Genomic DNA, 8,801 nt, shown 5'->3' with positions numbered 1-8,801 from the left:
TTTTATGTTCCCTGCAAGCTTACTCTCATACTTTACTTACCCCCTCCTAATTAAACCCTTCGTCCTCCTCTGCTGAATTCTAAACAACAGACTCCCCTCACACCCTTCCCCCTCTCCTCTTCTCGTCTCTCTGACACTCTCAATCCCCTTCCAAATCTCTCTCTCCCTTCTCCATCATGTCCCGTTCTACATCATTTTACCCCCTCTGCCTTTCCCGCTATCTCACTTTCCACATCTGTCATTCATTCCCTTCTCCCCCTTTCCCCCTCCCTCACCTCACCCTCTCTCCTTCCCCCTCTCTCTCTTCCCCCTCTCTCCTTTCATTCTCTCCCCACTCCTTCCTCTCTCTCCTTTCTCCTCTATCTTCCCTCTCTCTCTCCGCTCCCTTTCTCTCTTTCCCCGCCCGCTCTTTCCCCGACCCAGTCTCTCCCCACTCTCTCCCCTTCCCCTCTGCCCTTTCACTCTCCTCTCTCTTTTCCCTTTCTTTTCCCTTTCTTTTCAGATTCTCCCCTTCTCCCTCTCTCTCCCCTTCCTTTCTCTTTCACCTGACTCCCCTCTTTCTCCCCTCCACCTCTCTCTCACTCCTTCCACTCTCTCCCCTTCCCCCTCTATCTCACTCCTTCCACTCTCTCTTTTCCCTTCCCCTCTCTTTTCTGCTCCTTCCCCTGTTTTTCCCAGAGCAGTTGGCTCCATAGCTCAGGGGTTAGAGCACTGGTCTTGTAAACCAGGGGTTCTGAATTCAAATCTCACTGGGGCCGACTCAAAATCAGTTCAATATTTAAATTCAATGTCAATTAATAAGTATTTTAAACATAAATATTAAACAGCTCCGAGACCGACCCTGCAGCAATCGTCTCCTCTTGTCTCCAGTAATCTCTCTCTCCCTTCCCATTCTACATCTTTTTCCTGCAATATAACTTTCCCCATCATTCACACACTCCACTCTCCCCCGCTCACCCTCTCTCCTTCCCCCTGTCTCTCCCCTTCCCCTCTCTCCCCCCATCCTTTCACTCTCTCTCTCTCCGTCCCCCCTCTCTATCCCCTCGCCCCTGTATCTCTCTCTCCATTCCCCGCTCTCTTTCCCCTTCACGTCTCTTTCCCACTCCTCCACTCTCGCTCTCCCATTCCCCTCCCACATTCACCTTCCTGCCTCTCTCTCGCTCTCCACTTCCCCTCTCTCCCCTTGTCTCTCACTTTCATTCACCCCCCACTCCTTCCCTCTCTCTCCCCTCCCACTCATTCCCCGACCACCCTCTCTCCCCTTCCCCCTCTGCCTTTTCACTCTCCCTTTCCCTCTCCCCTCCCCTCTCTCTCCTCCCCGACCTCCTCCGTCTCTCTCGTTTCCCTTTCTTTTCACATTCTCCCCTTCTCCCTCTCTTTCCCGTTCCCATCTCTCCTCTCCCCTTCTCTCTCTCCCCTTCCCTTCTCTCTCTTCCTCCATGTCTCCCCTTCCCCCTCCCTCTCATTCCTTCTACCTCTCTCTCACTCCTTTCACTCTCTCTCTCCGCTTCCCCCTCTCTCTACCCTTCCACTCTCTCTCTCACTCCTTCACCCTCTTTTTCCCTTTCCCCCCTCTTTCCCCTGCCACACCGCTCCCTTCCCCCCCTCTCTCTCCCCTTCCCGCTCTCTTCCTCCCTGTCTCCATTCCCTCTCTGTCCCCATCCCTCTCTCACTCCTCCCCTCTCTTCCCCTCCCCCTCTTTCCCCTCTCCCCTCTCTCCCTCCCTTCCACACTCTCTCTCTCTCCCCTTCTGCTCCCTCTCTCTCCCCTTCCCTCCCTCCCTCTCTCTCTCCCTCCCTCTCTCTCTCCCCTTTCCCCTCTCTCTCACTCCTTCCCCCTCTCTCTCTCCCCTTCCTCCTCTGTCTCCCCTTCCCCCTCTCTCTCACTCCTTCCACTCTCTCTTTTCCCTTCCCCTCTCTTTCCTGCTCCTTCCCCTGTCTCCATAGCTCAGGGGCTAGAACACTGGTCTAGTAAACCAGCGGTCGTTAGTTCAAATCTCACTGGGGCCTACTTGAAATTAGTTCAGTATTTAAATTCGCTGTCAATTAACAAGTGTTCTAATTATAAATATTAAACAGCTCTGAGACTGACCCTGGAATAATAGGCTTCTCTCTCCCCTTCCAAATCTCTCTCTGTCTTCCCCATCATGACCCGTTCGACATCTTATTTCTGGCTTTCCGCTCTCTCCACTTCCCTCTCTAATTACATTCTCTCTCTCCTTCCCCCTCTCTAATGACATTCTCTCACTCCTTCCTCCTCTATCTTCTCTCTCCCTTTCCGCTCTCTCCACTTCCCTCTCTAATTACATTCTCTCACTCCTTCCTCCTCCAGCTTCCCCCTCGAGAGATGGCGAGTGAGAGATTGAGGCAGAGTGTGACTGAGTTGCCTTGGGATGTTTTACTACGTGAAAGGCCCGATATTCGTTGGAATTCAGAAGAATGAGAGGTGATCTTATCAAAATGTTTCAGGTTATGAGGGGGCTTGACAAGGTGGATGCAGAGAGGATGTTCCCACTGATGGGGCAGACTAGAACTAGGGGGCATGGTCTTAGAATAAGGGGCCGCCCATTTAAAACTGAGATGAGGAGGAATTTCTTCTCTCAGAGGGTTGTAAATCTGTGGAATTCGCTGCCTCAGAGAGCTGTGGAAGCCGGGACATTGAATAAATTTAAGACAGAGATAGACAGTTCCTTAACCGATAAGGGGATAAGGGGGCGGGCAGGGAAGTGGAGCTGAGTCCATGATCGTTTCAGCCATGATCGTATTAAATGGCGGAGCAGACTCGAGGGGCCGTATGGCCCACTCCTGCTCCTATTTCTTATGTTGCCCTCTCTCTCCCCTTCCCCTCCCTCTCTTTTCCCTTCCCCCCTCTCTCTCACTACACTTCTGCTCTCTCCCCTTCCCCACTCCTTCTCACTCCATCCCCTCTCTCTTCCCCTTGCTCTCTTTCCCACTCCTTCCTGTCTCTCTCACCCGCTTCCCCTCTCTCTTCCACCCTCTCTCCCCTTCCCCTTATTTCTCTCTCCCCTTGCAGTCTCTCTCTCCCTTCCCCTTCACGACCTGTTCTTAATCTTGTTACCCCTCTCTCACTTTCCCGCTATCTCACTTTCCCCGTCTCTCACTCATTCCCCTCTTCCCCCTTCACCCTCCCTCGCCCCACCTTCTTCCCTTCCCTCCTCTCACTCCTTCCCCCTCTCTCACTCCATCCCCCTCTCTCCCCTCCCTCTCCCCCTCTCCCCCCTTCACCTCTGCCATTTCACTCTCCCTCCCCTCTCTTTCCTCCCCTCCCTCCTCTCTCTCTTTCCTTTCTTTTCAGATTCTCCCCTTCTCCCTCTCTCTCCCCTTCCTTTCTCTCTCCCTACCTCCTCCTTCTCTCCTCATCCCCTCTCTCCCCTTCCCCTCTCTCTCACACCTTCCCCCTCTTTCTCACTCCTTCCACCTCTCTCTCACTCATTCCCTCTCTCTCCCCTTCCCTCTCACTTTCCCCTTCCCCTCTCTCTCTCCCCTTCCCCTCTCTCTATCCCCTTCCCCTCTCTCTCACTCCTTCCATTCTCTCTTTTCCCTTCCCCTCTCTTTCCTGCTCCTTACCCCTGTCGTTCCCAGAGTAGGTGGCTCCATAGGTCAGGGGTCCAGGGGTTAGAGCACTGGTCTTGTAAACCAGGGGTTGTGAGTTCAAATCTCACTGGGGCTCACTTAAGATTTAAATTCACTGTCAATTTACAAGGGCTTTAATTATAAGTATTACCAGCTCTGAGACCGACCCTAGAACAACAGGCTCCCCTCTCCTCTCCTTGTCTCCCTTACACTCTCTCTCCCCTTCCAAATCTTTCTCTGCCACCCCCATCACTGTTATGTTCAGAATAAATCCACGGGACCGGATCGTAAGATGACTCACTGGGGCCTACTCAAAATTAGATCAGTATTTAAATTCACCGTCAATTAATAAGGGATTTAATTATAAATATTAAACATCTTTGAGACTGATCCTGAAACTGCTCTTGTATTCACTGGAGTTCAGAAGAATGAGAGCGGACCTAATAGAAATGCTTAAAATTCTGACGGGGTTAGACAGGTTATAGATGCAGGAAGAATGTTCCCAATGTTGGGGAAGTCCAGAACCAGGGGACACAGTCTAAGGATAAGGGGGAAGCCATTTAGGACCGAGATGAGGAGGAATTTCTTCACCCAGAGAGTGGTGAACTTGTGGAATTCTCTACCACAGAAAGTAGTTGAGGCCAATTCACTAAATATATTCAAAAAGGAGTTAGATGAAGTCCTTACTACTAGGGGGATCAAGGGGTATGGTGAGAAAGCAGGAATGGGGTACTGAAGTTGTATGTTCAGCCATGAACTCATTGAATGGCGGTGCAGGCTAGAAGGGCCGAATGGCCTACTCCTGCACCTAGTTTCTATGTTTCTATGTTTCTATGAAACTATTGTGACCTTGGTCTTTTTATTGAGACCCCAGAGTGGGGAAGCAGCATGGTGGATCACCTTATGTACCTGCTTGTCCCAGGGTGCACAAGTGACCCTTAGGCCTCCCACAGGTGTGCCCCCTAGTGGCAAGTCTGACATATTGGTGAGGTTTCGGTGCATACATAACATCACTCCCCCCGCCGCCCCCTCCAAAGGCTTATGTACCAGTTATGTGCAAGTTGAGGCGATATGACGCCCTGTGTCCCCGGGTCGATCACCTGATTTGAATTCCTGGCCTGGGTGAGTTGGTCGGAACGTTGCTGCCCGGCCGAGTGCCTGGTGTGATGGGACAGACGTGGCCAGGTCCTTTCACAATGGTGGCCTGATTATCGATAGTTTGCAGTCTGGTCTGGTCCAAACGCTTTCTGCGTTTGCTCAGTACATGGTTTCACAACCAAACACTCCATTTTCATCACACACACACACACACACTCCATTCCCCTCTTTGTCTCACACAGTGCTCTCGGCCCCATCTGGGGGCCCTGAATATTGTCCACGTCACTTATTCTGATGTGGTGTGGAGGGGGGCCGTACGATCGTGGTGCATTCTCTGCTGACAGCAGACGGAAGGCTCGGTCCTGAGCGACTCTGTCCGGTGACTGCGTAGCAACCCGGGACAGCCGGGGTCTGTAGGAAGTCTACCGCGACACGTGTGGTGCTCGGCTTGGTGATCTGGGCTGCCCGCTGCGGACTATTGTCGCTGACCCTAAGGCCTGGAGAGCCCAGGATGGGCCGATACGGCCCTGAGACTTTCAGTGGTAGCGGGAGGCCGTGTGGTCCCCCTGTGGATCCTGGGACGTAGTACGGAGGTTCCCGCACCACCGACTGTGTGTAGCCTCCCTGCCTTTCTTTGTAACACGTTGCAGGGTTGCCCCACCGGGGTGGGGGGCAATCTGATGGGATGAGCATTACGTCTTTGCGACGGATAAGCTGCAACACTCCCGTCTGGCGGTTCGCCGTGAGCAGGCGGTAATGTGGGACCCTGGCTGGTCCAGGGCCTGAACTGAGGGGGCCCTTACGGTGGACCCATCGCTTTCTCGCACTTCCGTAACAACGAGCAGGTCTGTGGGCTGCGCCGTTTCCACCCCAGGGGGGGTGGGCAAGGTTGGTCAACTGAGGGCATCAGCGCCATTCTCAGTGCCTGGCCCGTGGCGGATCATGTTACAGAGCACAGACAGTGTGAGACATATTCCAAACAAAGCCTTGATAATGTGCCTCTGCTCTCCCGAAACTGTGGGATGGGCAGCTTGTCTGACTCGGGCACATATTGGGGCCCTCGTTGGTGCTTCTCTTTTGCCCCATGAACGCAGGCTACTGCCTTGGGTAACTTATAGGATACATGTACAACCGGTTGGGGCTCGCCCGCTACTTTGGTTTGGTGTACAACACTCCCGACCTCGTGTGGTAACACATCACTTGCTACGAACACTTATAAGAACATAAGAACATGAGAATTAGGAACAGGAGAAGACCATCTAGCCCCTCGAGCCTGCTCCGCCATTCAACAAGATCATGGCTGATCTGGCCGTGGACTCAGCTCCACTTACCCTCCCGCTCCCCGTAACCCTTAATTCCCTTATTGGTTCAAAATCTATCTATCTGTGACTTGAATACATTCAATGAGCTAGCCTCAACTGCTTCCTTGGGCAGAGAATTCCACAGATTCACAACCCTCTGGGAGAAGAAATTCCTTCTCAACTCGGTTTTAAATTGGCTCCCCCGTATTTTGAGGCTGTGCCCCCGAGTTCTGGTCTCCCCGACCAGTGGAAACAACCTCTCTGCCTCTATCTTGTCTATCCCTTTCATTATTTTAAATGTTTCTATAAGATCACCCCTCATCCTTCTGAACTCCCAACGAGTAAAGACCCAGTCTACTCAATCTATCATCATAAGGTAACCCCCTCATCTCCGGAATCAGCCGAGTGAATCGTCTCTGTACCCCCTCCAAAGCCAGTATATCCTTCCTTAAGTAAGGTGACCAAAACTGCACGCAGTACTCCAGGTGCGGCCTCACCAATACCCTGTACAGTTGCAGCAGGACCTCCCTGCTTTTGTACTCCATCCCTCTCGCAATGAAGGCCAACATTCCATTCGCCATCCTGATTACCTGCTGCACCTGCAAACTAACTTTTTGGAACAACGTTTCCGTAGTGTAGTGGTTATCACGTTGACCTTAACACGCCAACAGACCATGTTTGGAAACCGGTTGGTAGCATTTCTCAAAAGAGTTTCATGCACAAGGACCCCCCCAGGTCCCTCTGCACTGCAGCATGTTGTAATTTCTCCCCATTCAAATAATATTCCCTTTTATTGTTTTTTTTCCCAAGGTGAATGACCTCACACTTTCCGACATTGTATTCCATCTGCCAAACCTTAGCCCACTCGCTTAACCTATCTAAATCTCTTTGCAGCCTCTCTGTGTCCTCTACACAACCCGCTTTCCCACTAATCTTAGTGTCATCCGCAAATTTTGTTACACTACACTCTGTCCCCTCTTCCAGGTCATCTATGTATATTGTAAACAGTTGTGGTCATAGCACCGATACATATACAACTGTTAGATACATATACAACCGGTTAGGGCTCGCCCGCTACTTTGGCTTGGTGTACAACACTCCCGACCTCGTGTGGTAACACATCACTTCCTACAAGTACTTTGTCAGATACATATACGACCGATTGGTGTTTGCCCGCTACTTTGGCTTGTTTTAACGTACCCCCGACCCCATATGATAGTACATCATTGGCCACGAAAGAACGCTCACATGGGTTCCACAGTTGCAAACAACTTATTGGAACATAGTGGGTTCCTGGCCTTCTCAGCGGCCCCCCCCTTTACCTTTGCCCCAAACCCAGTGGCCTTCCTCGCTGGCCAACACATGCCTCTGTTCCGTAGCGGCCACATCCCGTGGTCTGGACGTTTCTCTCGACCCGTGATCTGGACGCTTCTCTCGACTGCCGCCATCTTCGTCCCCAGGGATTCCCGCCTCTGGCGTCGGGAAGACACATTCGGATGGTTTCGGCCGGAGCCCCACTCCGCTTGGTCGACCTGGAGCCTCTTCCGTCGCCGCCAAGAGGTCGTCGGCTTCGGGTGCTGGGTACCCTCCGTCTGTAACCGCTGCTCGGTTGACCTTCAGCTCCTGGTGGTCGCGATGAGCGGCCTGTGCCTCGGGGGTCTGCAAATGGATCTGCACTTCGACGCCTGGTTCAGCTGAAGGTGGGGGGCTTGCTCAGCCTTTGAGCAAGGGGAGAGGTTGTTCGCCGGAGAAGGTACACAGAGGTCTTCCCAGTTCCATCGAATCTTCCCCATCCACCTTCTACCAAGCAGCATTGGCCCATCACCTGAAACAATCCACAGAGGTAAATCGCGCACCGCTCCCTCATGGGATACCCTTATGCCCGCACTACCAATAACTGGTCTCAGTTCCTTGGTGTAGGTGCCCAGCTTTGCCTGAATCGGGATCAGCTTGGGTCATTGTGCTCTGTCGCCCCCCCCACAGCCTCTCGAATGCCTTCTGGCTCATTATTGATTGACTCGCCCCCGTGTCTAGTTCCATGGAGACTGGAGTGCCGTCAGGTTCAACTTTTCACATTATCGGAGGGCTTTTGGTGGTGAAGGTGTGTACCCCATGTACTTCCCCTTCAGCCTCAGGTTGAGTTGCCTCTCCTGCTCGTTCAGCGTGACCCTCGCTGGATCGATGGTCCTCTCCTGACTCTGCCACGTGGTGAGTCACAGACCGTTTGCACATTCGCTGGAGGTGCCCCATTGTTCCACGGCCCTTGCACACACAGGGCTTGAATCGACATTGATGGGCTCGATGGCTGACCCCAGCAGCACCAACATGGTGCTAATGGATACGCGTTCACGCCCCACGGCGGACTCTGAGTCACTCGAGGCCTAGGTCTGGCCTCTGCGGTCATGTGGGCCCTGTCCTGTGCCGTTCTGCCTGCTGAATACATTATTTTATGCACAGTACTTGCCGGTGAGCTTCGAATCTGTTTCGTGTTATCGCTCGTGGATATGAAGGCCTGGGCTGTCGTGATGGCCTTGCTCAGATAGAAACATAGAAACAGAGAAAATAGGTGCAGGAGCAGGCCATTCGGCCCTTCGAGCCTGCACCACCATTCAATAAGATCATGGCTGAACATTCACCTCAGTACCCCTTTCCTGCTTTCTCTCCATACCCCTTGATCCCTTTAGCCTTAAGGGCCATATCTAACTCCCTCTTGAATATATCCAATGAACTGACCTCAACAACTCTCTGCGGCAGGGAATTCCACAGGTTAACAACTCTCTGAGTGAAGAAATTTCTCCTCATCTCAGTC

The 8,801-nt window shown here is 52.5% G+C and overlaps 1 non-coding gene across 1 annotated transcript; it reads left to right on the top strand.

Annotated features, from left to right (window-relative positions):
* The first annotated feature begins 685 nt into the window (after nucleotides 1–685).
* trnat-ugu (transfer RNA threonine (anticodon UGU)) lies at nucleotides 686–758 on the top strand. Its single transcript has one exon. It is a non-coding gene; the product is annotated as a tRNA-Thr (tRNA).
* The last annotated feature ends 8,043 nt before the right edge of the window (nucleotides 759–8,801 follow it).

This window comes from Pristiophorus japonicus, unplaced genomic scaffold, assembly GCF_044704955.1.
Source record: "Pristiophorus japonicus isolate sPriJap1 unplaced genomic scaffold, sPriJap1.hap1 HAP1_SCAFFOLD_494, whole genome shotgun sequence".
Lineage (NCBI taxonomy): Eukaryota > Metazoa > Chordata > Chondrichthyes > Pristiophoridae > Pristiophorus > Pristiophorus japonicus.
Note: the sequence above shows the minus strand (reverse complement) of the source record. Positions and strands in the feature narration are given on the sequence as shown.